Raw genomic sequence first — 19,089 nt, 5'->3', positions numbered from 1 at the left:
TATTTATTGAAAGTTGCGCATATTGATGTGACGTCACATTTCTCACCCCCCCCCCCCTCGTCACACATCGTCACAAAAATCTGACCCCCCTCCCTAGGTACGTGACGTCATTTATAGACGGCCCCTTGCACAAAACGCTATTTTTGCGGGTTATATGCGTCTGCGGGTTATATGTGTATGCGGGCTATATGCGGAAAAATACGGTAGTATTTGTTCAAATAAAACAACCACAATTCATAACGGACTCTTGCATTATAGTACATAAATGAATGTCATGGGCCTTCATAAAAATTCTGCTCCAATCTGCATTCTCCCCATTGTTTCAATCATAGATCGATAACAAAGCTAGGCCTGATGTTTCTTATCTCACGAGCAAGTGTATGATTCAAACACTGGGAACGTTGTATCAGCTTCCAATGTATTTACTTTGACAGCGATGCAAGATATGCGTTGTTTATTCATTTAGCTTAACAGAGCTGTTTCCTATTGTAGAATAGTATTAGCTACATCTAAACCTGTGGCCTCCCCATACGACTCGATGTGGTGTTGTATAATCTCGATGCCATGCGCGATATGTAATAAGGCCACACGTTGTTCCCGCTAGCGTAATTTCCTTTAGCACACAACTTTATTTAGGTTTTGCAGGGATTGCAGAAACAGCACAACATTGCTAGACACTGGGTGCGTTTACTGGGAGGGAAATCTGCAGAGAAAGTCTGTTTGGGTTTTAAATCCTGGCATTGTTTTTTATAGACTTTGTTGTTTTAAAGCCTGGCATTGTTTTTGAAGACTTTGTTGTTTTAAAGCCCAATGACCTCGACTCTGTCACTTCTCATTGTGGCGCTGCATTATGGGAAGGACCACGAGACAATAATACTGGGACATATTTATCGATCCACGCATCAATGTACAGTTCATAAATGTAACTCACGTGTTTTATGTGTTGCACAGAACCCATTCGCTGTTTATATTTGTCGGAACTGCGCACGGATGGGAAAATATCGTGGGTCATTAAAGGTCACCTTAATAGAATAGTACAGAACCGGAGCTGCCTGGTTTGAATGTGATTATAATGTACAGTGGACACTATGTTCCAGTTAGTCGCGTCTGTGCTGGTGCTATTCTGCTGTACTCTGCAAGGTTACATGGAATCATATTCCCAATACATCGCTGTGTAACACATCATGCACAAAACCTGTCTAAATTCAACACAATGGTTAAATTCACATTACGTACACACCTTTTCGTAAATAATAAAAAATAAACACGACTCATTTGACGTAAAATTTTGGAATGTCAATTAATCGAATACTGTTAAATCACTGTTACATTTATTTAAAAAATAATAATTTAAGTATGTTTTTTTTTCTTCAAAATATACTCTTGCATTATTTAAAGCGTACACGTGTTTCTTTCTCTCTGTAATAAAACCAAGACGTCTTTAAAAAAATTCAAGCCCAGCTGGGTCTTGACCTTGTGACCTTTACTACAGCGAGAGCAGGGATCCTCAAACACGGATTCGCTACAGGCCATCGGCAGAACAGCGGAAGATTGTCGATTGCTTGAGCAGAGAAGCGCTTTCCGAGAGGGCCATGAGCCCGTGCAGCATGAAGGGGCCAACAGCCTGAGATTTTCGACACCAGGTAGTGCTGCACCGCAAGGCCGTAGCCATGGAGTCAACATTGAGGGGGGGACAAAATCTTCCAGGGGGTCTAGGGGTCCCCCCCCCAGAAAAAAAAATCTAAATTTGAAAACGAATTTCCTGCCTAAAATATAAAAAAAAAAATCACTAACACATGGGATTGACTTTTCATTATTATTTTTTACAATAATGTTTAATAGTGTATTGTATTACATTGCTCTGTTTTTTCTTTTTCACCTTTTCTTGTTTCATTGTATGTAATGGCAGAGATTAGGGATTCATAAAGTACAACCATAACCACAATCATATAGACAGACATCTATGCATTGTTATATGAAGACTAGTCCAGATATTGTGGCCAAGGTTTAGCAAATTGTTTACATAGCATAGCAATTTTTTTAAAATATTGTTTTAGCAATTTATTGGGAGGGACATTTGAATATTAGATGTCCCCCCCAATATATATTATAATTACGGCCTTGCTGCACCGTACGTTTCACTCCACATGCACTGCTTGCTGCTGGCGTTCTACATGGAAATGCAATCATCATCGCACGATGCTCATCGTGCCCTTGCAGTATGATATGCAGAAAAGCACCTCAAATGGGAAACAGGAGTAATTAAACTATGAAAATCTGTATATGAAATATGGATGTACTGGTACCTGTCAAAGGAATGTCGGATTCCTGACACTGGCTGAAAACCATCAAAGATGAACAGCACCCAACGCTTAATTAAAAAAAAGAGAAATGGTGTACTCTTTTACGGTTGCCAGGGTGGGTTCAGATCTAATTTGTCGCTAATGTTGGCCGTTGCTAGGAATCCATCCCAGGTTGCCGGGTTCACAGTGATGTGTGCTAACCGATCACAACCACTGCTTCACCCCAGAAGCGTATAATAACAAGGGTATTTAAGTAACCTTACTTAATAAATATTCTTTTGGTCTTTCGGTAAAGTCACGTAGATAGGTTCAAAATAAATAACGAAAAAACGACGACGTTTCGATCGCAACACAAACGGTCGTCATCATGATCGAAACGTCGTAGTTTTTTGTTATTTTCTTTGAACCTATCTACGTGGCCTTACCGAAAGATCCAAAGAATATAAATTCCTGCAGTCACGAAAGCTTTAAGTCATGCAGTCACGAAAGCTTTAAGTCAAGACTTACTTAATAAACTTCAATATTTCGAACACGAGAGCCTAATGCCGTGTTTAAACGTGAAGAGCGAATGAGGAGGTCACACGACTGTGCCTCGGACAGCCTTGGACAAAGAACTGCAGAACGTGTGCATATGCACGCCCTCGTCATCCCGGGGTAGATTTGCAGAGGTATCACAGCATTTCACATACTCGAGACCAATAACGAAAACAAATCATGAATGTTCATTAAATGTCCATATTTCCAATCATTCAATTATATATTTTTTTTCGTTGGTGGATGTATCAACTTCTTTGACCAAGGCATTTGCAAATGATGCAGCAGCTTTGAACGCGCACGTCCACAATGCCGCGTGGCCATCTGCTCATTGTCAGTCTCCGGCAAAGTGAAGAACCCAAGATGTAAGAAGGACGATGACTCGCTGGAGGCACGGCGATCCAGAAGCGAGCACAAGGCCCGTGTAAACACGCACAGACGCACCGCTGCTCGTGAATGCAAACCCCGACACGACAGCGCTCCGTCGTTATCCCCGTCGCGTCTGGCTCGCCCATATCGCCACAAAGACCCCCCGTACAGCCTTCACAGACTGAATGGTGCAAGTGCTGTTAGCGAACACCCCGAACGGCACACGAGGGGGTGGTGGTGGGGGGGGGGGATAAACACCCCGCCCGTCCGCCTTTGTGCCCCGTAGTCACGATGTTTACGCATCGCACACAGCGACTCAATTGAGGCTGAGTCGACCTAGGGGAGGAGGCCCAGTACCGCTTCAAAAAATCGTCACCGGTGTTGGCCGTGACCGGTAATCGAACCCGGGTTTTGCCGGGTTCGGAGCGCAGCGCGCAGAGGATCAGCGCGCTGCTCGAGGATGCAACCCCCGAGTGGAGCGCGCGCGCTCCTCTCGCCCCCCAACCCCCCCACCCCCCCCTCCTCTCTCCTACTCCCCCGCATCCGTTTCCCTATGGAAACCGCGCTGCCATGGCAACCGGGTAGCCATGGTGATAGACGGAGCAGCGGTGCTGCGGGTTTGGGCGTCGCTCGACCAGTCGCATCTCCGGCACGGGGCAAGGCGGTGAGCGGCGGTGCCTCCTCGCTGCTCCGCTCCGGCACTCGAGCGAAGCGGCCCGGGAAGAGAAACACCCCCAAACCACCATCCCCCCCCATCCCCCCAGCGAGAGGGCTGCTGCGTCGTCTGCTCGGCGAGAGAGGAAGAGAGAGTGTGAGAGAGAGAAGGGGAGAAGCGGAGAGAGGAGCGTAAGGACGGCAAGAGCGCAGGAGGAGGAGGAGAGCGCACGGGCAGCATCAGCAGCAGCATCAGCAGCAGCATCAGCAGCAGCATCAGCAGCCTGTGGCGAGCGAGTGCGCGCTGCTCGAGGTGGGTGGTGAGAGGCGGAGGAGGTTCTTTGTGCGGCCGGGATCATTTTTGGGGGTTTTTTTGTTCGTCTTTTGATACGAAAAAACGATCCTTCAAAATACGCGGGGCTTATTTTTGTTTTCCTGTTGTCTCACTGTTAACATACCTGGACCTGCTCTGAAGTATTACGGTGAGGATTTTAACTGTACGGTCGTGTCATTGCAGTGTACGGAACCTGGCGTTTTATTTCCCTACATTTCGCTGTCGTCGTTATTGTTGTTGTTGTGTCGTTATTGTTGTTGTTGTGTCGCATGCAAAGCGATGTCGTTCATAAAAAAAAAAACAGCGGGGATCGTCGGCGCGACCCGAATCCGCGCTGCGCCGCATCGCGGACGGGAGCCGAGCGCACGACGCAAAATGGGACCGGCGGTGCCGAGGCCCCTCGGTGCATGCTAAGCAGCCGTCGCCTTTGGAAACAAATGAACTCTGGCCATTAACACACACACACATAAACAGCCTATTCATCATAGAGCTCGCAAGCTAAGCTCCGTAAGACGTGCGCCCTGGAGGCATTAATGTGTCGAAGCTCACGTGCAGCAGATATGAAACCAACTACTGCTTTCGTGTGTGTACGTGCCAGAAATGTAAAGGAAAACTTGACAATTAATGAATGCTATGTGTGCATATATGCAGTAGATATTAAAAGAGGTGTCTTGAAGTGTGAAATATGAGCACGCTGTGTACTTGCTGTGTCGCTCAAATTGCTGACATTGCTTGATGCTGGCGATATTTCTTAACAATATTCACACATGCACACACATCTTATTATATGTTGTCCAGTAACATCGTCGATTAGTCGGTGTGATACGACGAGTTCACATTTAACACATGGTTAATTTCAGCAGCCCACATATGGTTTCTATTTGATCAATCAAATAAATGTGTTAAAATAAATATGTAGGGTAATCACAAGGTATAAAATGGAAATATGTCTTGAAAATTTTCCATGCTTGCAGTGAGAGCTCATTTTCCATTTAAGAGATTCTGCTGCCCGAAGCTTTAACCCAATCTAGGCGAGCAGACAATAAATCACCCAGTGGTGTGACCGATTCAGCTGGCTCTCCTGTGTTCCACATCTCTCGCACTTCGCACTCGATCTTAATGCATTACATTTGCTTCTTAATGATTCCTCAATATTGTTTTCCTGTGGTCGCTTTACAACGTCACATGGAGGGAGAGAGAAAAAAAAAAGCACTGAATTATTCGTGATGTTGTGTCGTCAATTAGGCTCAAAGGCGATTGGTGTAAATTATTGCGTGCAATGCACCTTACAACACCAACGTTATTCCGTGGTAAATACAGAAATATCAGCTTCAAAACTGATGGCACAACAGTTAAGAGATAACCATCTGTAAAGGCCAACTCTGTGCAATACTCTTAAGCGTGTGATTTAAGCTTGGTTTGTGAATCCTATGCTTAAGTATTTTTCACTAGGCAGCAACATTTACAGGAATGACGCACTGCAAATTCGTCTCGCCCATGTTGCTGGCTGTAAGAGCCTGGTGCGAGAATCACACATGGGAGCCATTAACTCGTAAGATAAATTCTTACCAGATTCATTCCCTTTGTCTGCTCTCCTCCCCGAACAATCCCCGTTAACACGTGCCACTTAACGTTTCTATCGCAGCAAACGAAACACCGAGAAGCCTTTCATACCAACCAACGGTTGGCAATACGAGCAGCAGTCCACGTATTTAATCTGCTATGTTTAATACAAAAAAAGCGAATGTACAAAACAGGAGTGTGTGTCTGAAGATGAAATTTGTCACGGTGTCATAAGGCAGACGCTCACACCAGGGCCGCTGCTGCGTGCAGGAGGCGCTGAAGCATCTAAATGTGGTGGCTATGTGCCCTGCCAGCCACCAAGAGGCCCAGCACTGGCCACTGAACAAACGCAATGCAGATCCCTTTAATTGAGAAAAGCCTGTGAGAAATCTACTGCAATTGAATCGCGCACGCATCGGAAGCCATGAATTTGGCCGGTTTATGGCAGGAAGGAGCTCTCGACTCTCTAGTTGCTGCATTGAGTTTCACCACCTGCTGTTTGCTGTTGAGCGCATTTTCCCTAAAACGGTGAAGTGGTCTATCGGGTATTTATTTTTTCATTTCTGTGGAGGTTCAAAATTTTCCCATTTACTTTTTGTAGAAAAAATGAGAGCGATTGCACAGTTCATTTTTATTTCTGTAATTGTTTAAGGTAACGCCAGCCATGAAGTATGTTGTGTTGAGGGTTGCGCAAGACTGATGATATTACGTTGCAGCGTGTGATATCAAGAATATATTTCATTACATAATTTTCTGTATACCGCCACTAGAAATAAAATGCAATATTTGTGTTGTATATTGTAATAGCAAGTACGTAGTGTTTTTTTTTTTTATAAAGCAACGAGATCGACTTTTGTAGCTTTCAAATATATATTTAAGTGCTAATATTTACAATTAGTTTCAAGCATGCAGATATTATTTGTAGCTTATTGGATTTGGATATTTCACATTTAAAATGTATTTTATTTTTTAAAATATATCTGTAGAAAAGGCAAATCATATATTTTAAGGCAAAAAAAGTAATACCCGTGAAAACAAAATATCACTTAACCAACAATGATGCAATAAAAATACAATGTAATGAATATAAAATAATGAAAATGCCATATCCAAAGAAACGAAATCAGTAACTGTATATTTTGGTATGTCCATCCACCAGTAGTTTAACATTACATTAAACAAATCAAGTGTATTTAAATTTAGATATGCATTAATTCTAATTTTGCAAAGTCGATCAGCAGACGAGACAGCAGATGTACAATGCATTTGCTCAGCATCCAAATCGTGACTGCTTACCATATCTTAGCTTTAACAATGAGTGGAGACCATGTTCTGAGAAAATATTGTTTTGAATATATTGTGACTAATTTAAGTATACCTCTGAAACAACTAAATTCTCCTGTATGGATGCTTAATAATGGATACAAAAAATAAAAACACAGTTCATACAATTTACCAGACATGTTTTATTTGTATAATTATTCATGCAATGAAATTCGAAAGCCGAAAAATTATGGATGAGGACAAGAGTTGGTGTGTGATGCTTGCAAGCCCACGGTTTAGCAGGAGGCATTGATGAGTAGCCGAGTGACGGGAGGCCGTCGAGACGAACGACAGTGCTTCACCACAGCGGCAGAGTCGACACAATCACTCTCCCTTCTCGAATGAGCAAAAGGGCTCATTCACCTACATGCAGTGTTAGAACACGTTTACAAAATAACTGTACATATCATCTACCTGATTATACCAATCTCTGCTGACTTGAGTTTGCTCTTGTGTCTTAGCCTGCATCCTCCGCGTTTTATTCTTAGGAGCCATCCAATCCTTTATTTTTAAGGTTCTTGCATTTTACATAGCTTATTTTGTTAGAACGTTTGCCCATTTTTGTATTTATTGTATTCACTGTTGGACCGAGCACATCTCTGCTGGTATCTCGAACACTGCTGTTTAATATCCTTCCCATCGTGGTTCTGGTTCTGCTTCAAATATATTTTGGACTGCAAGAATGCCTTTTCTGAAGTTGCTGTAGTGATTTGGCATTTTGTCAAATTAGATTGGTCAACATACCCAGACTCCTCTCATTCACCACTCAGCTTGATTCGGACTGCCGTAATACTAACTGGGCTGCGATCTGAGCCTAATTTCTGCAGCCTTTTATATGTTCATCTTTAAACAGACAGAGCGTGCTCTTGAAGAAGTTACTATTTCATCTTTCTTACCATCTGGTGGTGCAGTTTGCATGCCTTTTCTGGTGGAAATGTATAAACGAATCTATTATCACTGCACACCTTATGCAGCCTTGTTGGGATATAAATCGTGGTTATATTCCATACTGGTCTTTTTGCTCAGGGCGTTGTAAGAATATAGCTTTATAACTACTTAAGAATAAAAAAAACACATTGAAACAGAACATTCAGTCGACTGTGAAGTCATGAAGGTTTAATGGCTTGTGAACGGGAGGATCAGCATGACCAAACGCAATCTCGCTGATAACTCTTTCCTAATGCACACTCGAGCCTTGCTACGGCTGGGCCAAACCATCTGGGACACAGCTCAGGAGGTGCCAGGTTGTATTTCCACTGCAGAACCCAAGCCGTGCCACTGATGTTACAAGCAAGGATTATCCTGATTAACCCCCGCCCCTTGGTCTGGCTTGGCTGGGAAGCCGATTCAAATGTCTCGTGAGGCCGGAATTGGCTGTGGCTCGGCTCTGCAAATATCCAGTGGAAAAAAACAACAACACCTGTATCACACCTGTATCGCGAGTCCCCCATACTTGCGTGGCGAGGATGTGCCAGTGGAACAAGTGGGCAGTGGTGAGAAGTTAACTCCCTCGCATGAAATACAGGAGATCGTGGGTTCGATCCAGACCCTGACGCCTATATATTTGGAGTTTGCGTGTTCTCCCCATGGTCGTGTGGATTTCTCTCCGGGTCTTTTGGTTTTTTTCCTCCACATTTAGAAACGTGCGTGTCGAGTGTTTGGCTGCTAACAAATGTCCACGTGACAAGCTGCTTCGTTGGGCTATCATTTGTGGCCAGGTGGCTTCTGGAAAAGAACTATATAGCTCAGTGGTTCTTACCTGGGAAAATAAAAAATAATGTTTAGTATGAGAGGCATCAAGCAGCAGTGGACGAATAATTATCTGCAAATGGCAAAGAATACTGACGAGCTGGAGAAAAAAGTAACTCTGTTTGAGGTAAAAAAAAAAACTGCAGCAAAACAGCTGAATCTTCGTAAGGGAGCAGATTTAATAATGTCGAATTGCTGCTAATGTTTTTTTTTTTATGTGGCCAACACATGGTAGAAGAACTGCACAAGATAATGTAAGCTGCATGGAGCCGTGCACAGTTGTCAAAGGACTTGGACAACTTTATATCATTACATAAGAAAATAATTAAAGGATTAAAAGGAAGATCATGGTAATGAATGGGTTTAACAAACATACCAAAGTGTAATTAAATGAAAGCCAGTGGAGGTATTCAGCAGGGAGAGGTTTATAACAATGGCATTGTATTGTTGGAGAGATGAGCTGGGATTATCAGAATGGCCTTTACATTTTTATCATAGACTTGAATCATATGATTTTCTCCAAACAGGACATTCGGCTTGCTTTGATTAGCCTTGTCCAAACCACCAGCTCGTGTAGTGCAATGCAATGGTCACATGACATGTATTCCATGCGCTTTGGGAATCGTGCCTTCCTGCTGTTTTTGAGCATCACACCTTTGCATGCTATTTGTTGCCAGCCTGCACGCATTCCCCTATTGTGATGGGTTTTCTCATCATTTACAGACAGTGTTGCTTTTGAATGATTCAGCACAAATAATACATAATATAGAGGGTATTATATGTGCTGGGTTGAAAGAAGGTAAGAAGGCCAACACCTGTACACTATTGCATTAGTAGCATGTGTTTTGATTGTATCTCTGTTGGTCGTTTTGAGTCGGTGGTAGAAAGTCCATACTTCCATTTCAGTTCCTGCACAGGATAACTACAGTGGTACTGAGTTTTATCTCCCACGGGTGGATGATGAGATCAGTTGAAACCCGAATTTGGAATTCACAACCTTTTCATTTGCAATGTAAGCCTTCCTTGGAAATTACCATCTGGATCCATACATTATTGCACGAGCAATGCTGTACGAAGAGCGATCGTATATATATTATACCATTTCTAAACAATGTAACTTATGAAAGTACGGTGATTTCAAAGTGCCAATGGCATTCCTTCACAGGGACTCGTACATGGCCGTGTTACCACGTAGCCTGATCACAACGTGCATCAATCCACGTATACCCTGTGAGGACGGGTGAAAGAATGGCGCGGGTTATCTCCGTGCACCAATCATCAAATGGGTGCCACGCGTAATAACAAGATATGCATACCGAACGGAGGAGACGAAATCAAAGTGGAAAAATGAACTGTGTGGCAGGAGCGAGAGAGATATGGCGTTCGAGAAATCCTGCTTTCGATTTTGGCTGGGATGGCAACAAAACAGGCGGCAGCCGCTGTTATGATAACGTGACAGCAACACAACATTCATCTGATGAAATGAAATTCGTGGAAGCACAGAATTCGTGTTGCTTTGGAGATGACACGAACGGCACGTTAGAATTTCGCAAATCGCTTTCATGATAAATCCTTTCCGAGCCGGCCGCCACATGCACGTCACTGCAGAGCCATTCAGCAGAATATCGGAGTCGTTTATCTTTCAACTTGTCTGAATTACGAAAGCACATTCACGTGGATGCTGAGATTGCTTGTTCTTTTTTCATTGGGCTATGGCCCAATCTCGATTATGTTGATTAAAATTGTCAAGTTTGTAGAATATTTGGACCATTGTGAATTAAACAAAAAAATACTTTATGTATTCATAATGTATCTCTTGCTTGTAAATAGCAACGCTTTGTTTAAGTCGACATCTTAAGTGCCGAATTGTTAATTCTGAAGATCTTTTTATTAAAACTGCATAAAGTAGGCAACACAAAACTATACAGTACTGTATGTTTATGGGACCAAATATCTTCGTGCTCATCATCATCATGTTTATCATGGAGTCACTTTCATGGCAAGCCCAACCAGATACTGTATACATTTGTATTCGCTAGAGCACAGTACCAAAAAATATAGTCTGAAAAGCTAATGTTGTGTTTGATGCGTTTTATGATGTAGAAAGCCTTTGTGCTGAGATGGGGAAGGTGATTCATTGGTTCTGCTTCCGACAGTGCCATGGCTGCATGTGCAGAATGAGCCTTTAATATACAGCACGTAGACGCTATCAAAATACCTGTTTACCACAATACGCCTTACAAAAACATAACCATTGTCGTACATTACCATATAAATAGATTAGGTATGTTTTGGAAACTCCTTTAAAATTAACTTGCCTTCCCACACCGAATCCCATGGACATTCTCCACAAAACACTTTCAAATGTTCATCCCAATCCTCACGTTTGTTGAATCGAGGCAACATCCCTGTCTGCAGTCGCGGGCACACGCTCCTGCAATCGCCACGTTCCAGTCACGATCGCATCACGTGCAACTGACGCCTCCCGGAGAGGTCGGCAAAGGTCAATCCTCGGCGACGGCCCGCGGACGAGTCCCAGAATGAGAGCCGAGCCGCCGCCACCGCCGCACATTTGCGCAGACTGGCGTCGTAACATTTCGTGTAGCTCAGAAGCGTGGCGACGTGGCGAACGGGGGGGGGGGGGCGGGGGGGGGGCTTCTGGTGAACTCACCCCCCCCCCCCTCCAACCACACCACACCGGTGCCGCTGTCTGGGCCGGATTGAACGGATTCCGCGAGCAGCCCCTGGACCGCACGGTTGGCGACGCAGCTGGGGCAGGCGCGGCGCTGTCCGTCTGCAGTCGCCGCTCGCTGCTGCTGCTGCTGCGCGTGCGGGGATCATGGCACGCGGGGTAGCGCCAGGCTCAGTGCACCCCCGCAGGAGGAGGAGGGTGGGGGAGGCATCAGTGTAAATATACATGGATGTGTCCAGCCGCCGTGATTTGAATATTTACCGGAACGTTTAACGTATAATTAGCGTACGTTGAGAAAGGTCATCTGAGCAATTGAGCGAAATTGAACATTTAAATAATGCACGTTTCATAATATACTGTATATATAAATGTTGGAAATAACGTTACGTGCAAAGGACTAAATTAGTATATATGGAAATAAACACAATAGTTAAGATTGTTTTAAGGATTTAAAACAACAGCATAACGAGCTTAATCCTGTGTTGAGACGCCATTGGCACGATCGGGATTTTGTTGAAGAAATCTTGAAAACAAATCTCAGAGCTACTCGCAGCGTGCCCAGTGCTGGTTGAACGTTGGTCGCATTCCACTTGAGGGATGGACACCAGAGGGATACGCAGGGGTTGCTAAAGAACAGCGCAGCAGAAGAGGGACCCAGCCATTGCCTGCAGTGGACCACTTAGCTCTGTCCCAGTGTGCCTGGCTAGGATTCACATCATTCTGCCTAATCATGCCGTCCGTTTTAAATGCTATTGTGCTGAAACGGTAATGATCCTCGATGCAGTTACAGTATTAGGTGTCCATCATTAAAACAAGGAGTTTATGTTTATATTATTCCTGCTGTAGTCATACATGTGTAATACAGTTGTTTCATTTGCCCGTTGAGTATGCACCATTAGAGGGCCGTGCATGTGCGCAGTCCTGTGAGAAGTCCACAGAGATTTCGCATCCTGCATGTTTATGTCCAATCTGCACAACTGAAGTGAATCAGTCTGCGAATCGCCACGAGGAGCGCGAGGGAGCAGTCCAGATAGCTTGCGTTGCCAGTGATGCATGTTGGGCTCTAGCCCGCTACACGGCCCCAAACAATGGACTGGAGATACACCGCCTGACGATGTGGGTCAAGGCGAGAGCCATGGGAGATGGTGCGACAGCGTTCACGAGTAAGTGGCTGTGAGCTGTTGAAGACGGTAGGAATGTAAATATTCACTGTTAAAGCCTCATGACCACATGACCCACAATGATCCAAGCTTGTCAGGTCTCTGAAGCTAAGCAGTGCTCAGCATGGATTTTGCTTGCATGAGGAACTGCCATGCACACGAGGTTGTTATAGGCTGCTGCGGAGCTATATTGTGGGAAACAGAAGGCTGTGCAGATAATGGCGTCGTTGTACTGCACTACTCTGCACACACAACACACACTGACCAGTGTGGTGAAGTATGGTCAAATAACTCCTCTGACACATTGGCGAGGTCGTGAGTTCGATCCCGACCCTGACGCCTGCATATTTGGAGTTTGCATGCTCTTATCGTGATCGCATGGATTTTTCTCTGGCTCCTCCGATTTTTCCTTCCACGTTTAGAATCAACATCACACGTTAAGAATATTTGACTGCTTTAAATGTCCACGCGATGAGCCACTTCGTTGAGCTATCATTTGTGATAGCCAGGTCGCTTCTGAAAAAGAGCTGCAGTTATAGCTCATTGGGCCTTTACCTGATAACATTCAAGAATATAGTTTAAAGGTTCTAGTTTAATATTTTCAAAGTGCACTTGTTATGCTAGCACCAAGTAGCTGTGAGCAGCTGGTCCTCAATGTAGCTGAATGTGAACGTCGCCAGGGATGGCTGAGTGCTGGTGGTGGTGCTGGTGGTCGATGACAGATAGGGAGACTACTGCAGCGTCGACAATTTGTTTTGATGGAAACAAGTTCGCGACAATGCCAGCTTCATCCCGACATTTTGTATGATGAGAAATAAGTGGCTACATGCATTTATATATTGCCAGAAGCTGACGACATGATGCTGCCACTTTCTCATCCTGTCGATAGCACTCAGTGAAGGCCACTCAGTGAAGGCCACTCAGTGAAGCCATTTGTGGCTGAGGCTTGTAAGTGCTGGTAAAGACAAATACTCGAATACTTGATGTACAAACTCCATATAGAATCTTAGTATCAAGATGTTTTACAAATGTTATGCTAGACTGTTCAGAATCAGTCGGCATAGGATTGTGGAGTTTCCACCACTGGTACAGTACGGGAGTCCCGAACGAGATGAGAGGCACCCAACATTCACACGGACTTGGGAACACTTTCACTTTTTAACATTTCTACTTTTTGAAAATCGCACTTTGCTATGCGACTCCAGCACCGTTACGTAACCGAACAGGCATTAAAAGCTGAAATCCATTGGATGTGGTTGCTCGCCCAGGTGAATGATGCCCCTGAGAGAGAGCAGCCGTCTCGGAGCGCTGAACTGGCACTGCTGAGGTCCTTGCATTGAAGGCGTGAGCAGGCGACTAATGTCCTCTAACACGAGTTCTCGTGAGTGCCTTGAGCTTCATGGTCGCAGTCCTTCTTGCCAATGGCTGAACAAAACACAACTCAGAAAAGTTTTCGAAGTATATTAATCCGAGGGGTGATTGAGCATGCCTCAAATGCGGCAGTTGGGATGTGCAGTTTTGGTGGATTGTACAGACATCTTTGCATGTGAAAAAAAACCTCTCCGTCATAGTCCCTGTGCCACTGACCCTAACTATATCGGTACCACACCAGGGTCGCAGATGCTAACAGTGATTCATATTCTTGGTTCTTTCGTGAGTTGCTTTGAAGCAGCCTGTCTTTAGATCACAATTCTGTGCGAGAGTCACTGTGGTAGATTTGGATGAGACATTTTTCATGAACGAGTACATTTAATAGAGAATATTGGATTAAAAAAACATTTAATATGAAACGTTAGTGCTAAAATGCATCGAGTAAATATCGGAGAGTATCTTGTGTTATGGCAGTACAAGCACATCTTGCCGTGTACACTGGCAGCGTAAGCCAATGTGCCTATCCGTGAGCTGCTTTCGTCTTACTTGGCACACGAGTGTTTATCTGCAAGAATATCTTGTAAATGACTTGACGACGTTTGAAATGTTGTTTACTCTTGCATGGCATGGGAGACATCTTGGCAGCGGTCACTTTCTTGTGACGATACGTTGAAGTTACATTGAAGGCGTATTTATGTTTGAGAGCGAACGGGTTTGGTTCCTCAGTAACAAAGCTCCATAAATAGAGGTCTCATGAATACATCTATGCTATGAGCAAGAGTTACATTCATTATTAAAATTGTATTTGAGAAACTATTCTTGGTATAAATAATACCATCCGTCAATGTTTTAGCAGAACGAACATTCGTTATTGCACAAGAGTGAAATTGTCCAAAGGAAGTGGAAACATCACTTCAGGGATTGCAGATCGTTTATGGCTGGGGACATAGTACCAACTGCTATTGCTTTTAATTATCAATGATACTCAAGTGTTCGAGTTGTAAGTTGTGCCTAATGTAGGAGTTCAATAATATTTGTGTACGTTTTTGATGCATTCGCACGTTGCCTCATCTATTGTAATGGGGTCACCAACATAATTCACTCTCTTTTGCATCTTTGACAAGCCATTTATATTATCTTGTCAGTTCTTCTCCCTCTACTGTGCATATCAAACCCTTTAAACTGCAGACTGCAAGGACATCATGCATCGATCTCTGATTCATGCACTGCTCTCTGATTCATGCACCAATTTCCGATTCATGCACCAATGTCTGATTCATGCACGATCTCTGATTCATGCACCAATCTCTGATTCATGCACGATGTTTGATTCATGCACGATGTCTGATTAATGCACGATGTCTGATTCATGCATCGATGTTTGATTCATGCACGATGTCTGATTCATGCATCGATGTTTGATTCATGCACGATGTCTGATTCATGCTCTGATTTCTGATTCATGCACGATGTCTGATTCATGCACGATGTCTGATTCATGCACGATGTCTGATTCATGCATCGATGTTTGATTCATGCACGATGTCTGATTCATGCATCGATGTTTGATTCATGCACGATGTCTGATTCATGCATCGATGTTTGATTCATGCACGATGTCTGATTCATGCATCGATGTTTGATTCATGCACGATGTCTGATTCATGCACGATGTTTGATTCATGCATCGATGTTTGATTCATGCACGATGTCTGATTCATGCACGATGTCTGATTCATGCATCGATGTTTGATTCATGCACGATGTCTGATTCATGCACGATGTCTGATTCATGCATCGATGTTTGATTCATGCACGATGTCTGATTCATGCATCGATGTTTGATTCATGCACGATGTCTGATTCATGCACGATGTCTGATTCATGCATCGATGTTTGATTCATGCACGATGTCTGATTCATGCATCGATGTTTGATTCATGCACGATGTCTGATTCATGCACGATGTCTGATTCATGCACGATGTCTGATTCATGCACGATGTCTGATTCATGCATCGATGTTTGATTCATGCACGATGTCTGATTCATGCACGATGTCTGATTCATGCACCAATCTCTGATTCATGCACGATGTCTGATTAATGCACGATGTCTGATTCATGCATCGATGTTTGATTCATGCACGATATCTGATTCATGCACCAATGTCCGATTCATGCACCAATGTCTGATTCATGCACGATGTTTGATTCATGCTCTGATTTCTGATTCATGCACCAATCTCTGATTAATACACGCACCACCTTTGTTAATGACGGCACCCCTCCTGCTCTCATCCGTCACCCAGTGCGTGATGCAAGGAGGGATGTGACAATATAGTTATGTTCGCCTAGGTTATGAGTTTTGCGTCCGTGCAATAGATTATTTCGAGTGAAAATTGGACATATTTCTTCTGGAGTAGATGTTGAAATCCAGTTGAATTGTTTGACCCAAGTGAGCCCTGAGTTACGTGAGTGATCTGATAACACTTTGTGGGCATAATGCATCTACATTTTTTTGCATTATCAATACATTCCGTTATGTTGTTTGAGTGATTCAAAATAGTAATAATTATTATTATTTTTTTAATGGTATTGGCACTTTTGTTATGATAGCTCAACGCTTTCACGAAGGCCCTGTGTTTCCCAGACACGGTCTGTCGGAGTCTCACTTTCGGTGGCGATGTTGCTGTGTGTGCTCTCAATTGAGTAATTCGCAGGTAAATTGTATAATTTCCACTATAACTCCAGCACACAATGGCCACCTCTTTTTAAATGACATCACGGGATCTTTAACACCCACTGTAGGGCAGACGGTGCATATTGTCCAGGTAATACACCGGCAGAAATCATTAATCAGAGGAGCCTCTCGGATTTGTACCCCGAACATCTGCAACAAACAAACAGTGAATGTTCTACTGCCGGGTTGCGCCATCATATAAACCTAAACCAGCAAAGTACCATCGATTGGAAGTGGTTCCTACAACGACTCTCCACATGTCCAAGACATTTCAAGACGTTACATATTGTACAATTAAACTGACACTATAAACCAGTCTTCCATTCGCCACTATTCTCAATGGCTCCAAACAAGGACCATTGCCCAAACATTTTATTGCTCAGTTTTAAGTTATTAGGCAAAACTAATTGCAACCATGGTGTAATGTATTGATTACCCTGTGCTTACGTCTATAAAGTGTATTCCTCAGCACGTAATTAGTTACATGCTCGAGGGAGAGCACGAGTTGACAGACGAGTGACACTGAGCCCCGGAATACATCGTTGTGTGCATGATGAGTTCCTTTGGCAACAAGAGCATGATAATTATTTGTTATCCGTCTGTGTTTCACACAGCTGCACACAGAATTATAATTAGTAGCCTGAGGCAGTGCTGATGATAGCCTTGCCCCGTAACGCGGGGCCTGATTGGATTTTGGGTGATGGAGGTCAGGCTGACTGCTACGGTGATTCCCATGGTCTCTGGAGTTTGGAGTAATTACCATCTCAATTTAGCCAAGCGTTAAAATGCCCAATGTCACTTCCACACCTGTGTGTGGCAGGCTGACAGATAGGAGGGAAACCCAAATGCCAAATAAACTCTCGGTTTTATAGGAATTTGCTGCGCCTCAGTGCCAAAAGCAGTGTTAGATGTTTTCTCTTTCATCACGCCGGTGCGCTCGTTAGTGTTACGAATGAAAAGACTGCAGTCGTCTTTCCAGTGAATAAGTGGCAGATATGTGTAAGCTTTTCCATGCAGGTACGTTATATGAACCTCATGGCGGCACCCCGGGGTTCCATAGTACCCCGACTCTGGCACAATGTCCGTGATGCAGTCATTGCTAGTCGGTCGATGGTCGGCGATGCGGCAATCGACTCTTCTCGACGAGCTGTACTCACGATGCACCACCACTACGGTGCGTACCGCGAGCGTTCGGGGTTTCAGCGCAATCGTCCTCGCTGCGTTTCGACATCGCGACGTAGCACCGATTTCGGATTGATTGGTACCCCAGTCGCAGAGTGAAGTACACCCCTGGAAAAAATAGTGTCCCAGAAATACAATATTTAATTGTCTCGGCCATTTTGTATTGTTTGGTTCCCGGGGTACCGCCATGAGGATCATTTGTGGGTGTTGCCATGGTGCTGCGATAAGCGCACTGCACTATGAACCCGGTTATCGCAGGCCACGGATAATACTGTCACTAGTGGCAAGTGATATCTTTACCAACGCTGGGCCCCCCCCCCCCTTCACCAACTCACACTAACCAGCAGGGTGAAGTATGGTCAAACAACCCTCATGGAAAGGGTTTTTGACATTGCACTATATGTACATAATTCATCACCGTCATCAGTGAGTGACTTTCCACTGCAGGATGAAGGCCACCCAACACTCCGGCTGCCATTTCCTCACAAGTCTAGCGTCTGCTTTTTTTACCCGATCAAGGCAATGTTATTGATGAATTAGTTGAGTTTTTGTTATGCATTACGTATGATTATTGAAGTAGAATGACATTATGTTGCAGTTTTAGGGACCATAATTTTGACGAATTTTCCATGTCGAATGCATTTTTCCTGGGACGAGAATCTGGGTGGAATCTGATTGAGATGCTAATTGGATTTGTATATTTTTTGCAGGATTCAAGAGCTGTCACCCTCGTTCGTCAGCGGGTGAGTTGTGAGCAAAAGTTGCAAACGGCTTACACCCCGGTGGGCGTCGTGTATGAGTGTACTTATTTCGTGCATCAGCCACACGGTAACCCTGCGGAATGATGTGCACACATTGCACAAGACGAGCTTATTAACTGTTAGTTTTGCTTTAATTTACAGTCAGTAAGGTTCATCTTCACAGGTGAGATTCCATTGAAAGTTATATTTACGCACGTGAGCTGAATGCCGGTAAAAAAAATTGGATAAGTAATTAAAATATCGTACAAAACCCCCTGAAATGCAAAGATCGTCACATGTATATGATACAAAATATAACACGACAATAAGCATGATTTCAATATATCTGTGGTATAAAATGAACGTACTGTATA

At 43.9% G+C, this 19,089-nt stretch overlaps 1 protein-coding gene across 1 annotated transcript in view; it reads left to right on the top strand.

Moving 5' to 3' along the window:
• The first annotated feature begins 3,784 nt into the window (after positions 1–3,784).
• The window catches only part of LOC133344580 (A-kinase anchor protein 12-like), a 104,510-nt gene continuing 89,205 nt past the window's right edge, over positions 3,785–19,089 (top strand). Inside the window, exons 1-2 of the mRNA XM_061554576.1 lie at positions 3,785–4,173; positions 18,686–18,718. The gene's annotated coding sequence lies outside the window, so the exon portion shown is untranslated. The remainder of the gene's footprint in view (positions 4,174–18,685; positions 18,719–19,089) is intronic.

This window comes from Lethenteron reissneri, chromosome 20, assembly GCF_015708825.2.
Source record: "Lethenteron reissneri isolate LAM-NWPU_2019-01 chromosome 20, ASM1570882v1, whole genome shotgun sequence".
NCBI classification, from domain to species: Eukaryota; Metazoa; Chordata; class Hyperoartia; order Petromyzontiformes; family Petromyzontidae; genus Lethenteron; species Lethenteron reissneri.
This window is presented reverse-complemented; position numbering and strand designations above follow the sequence as displayed.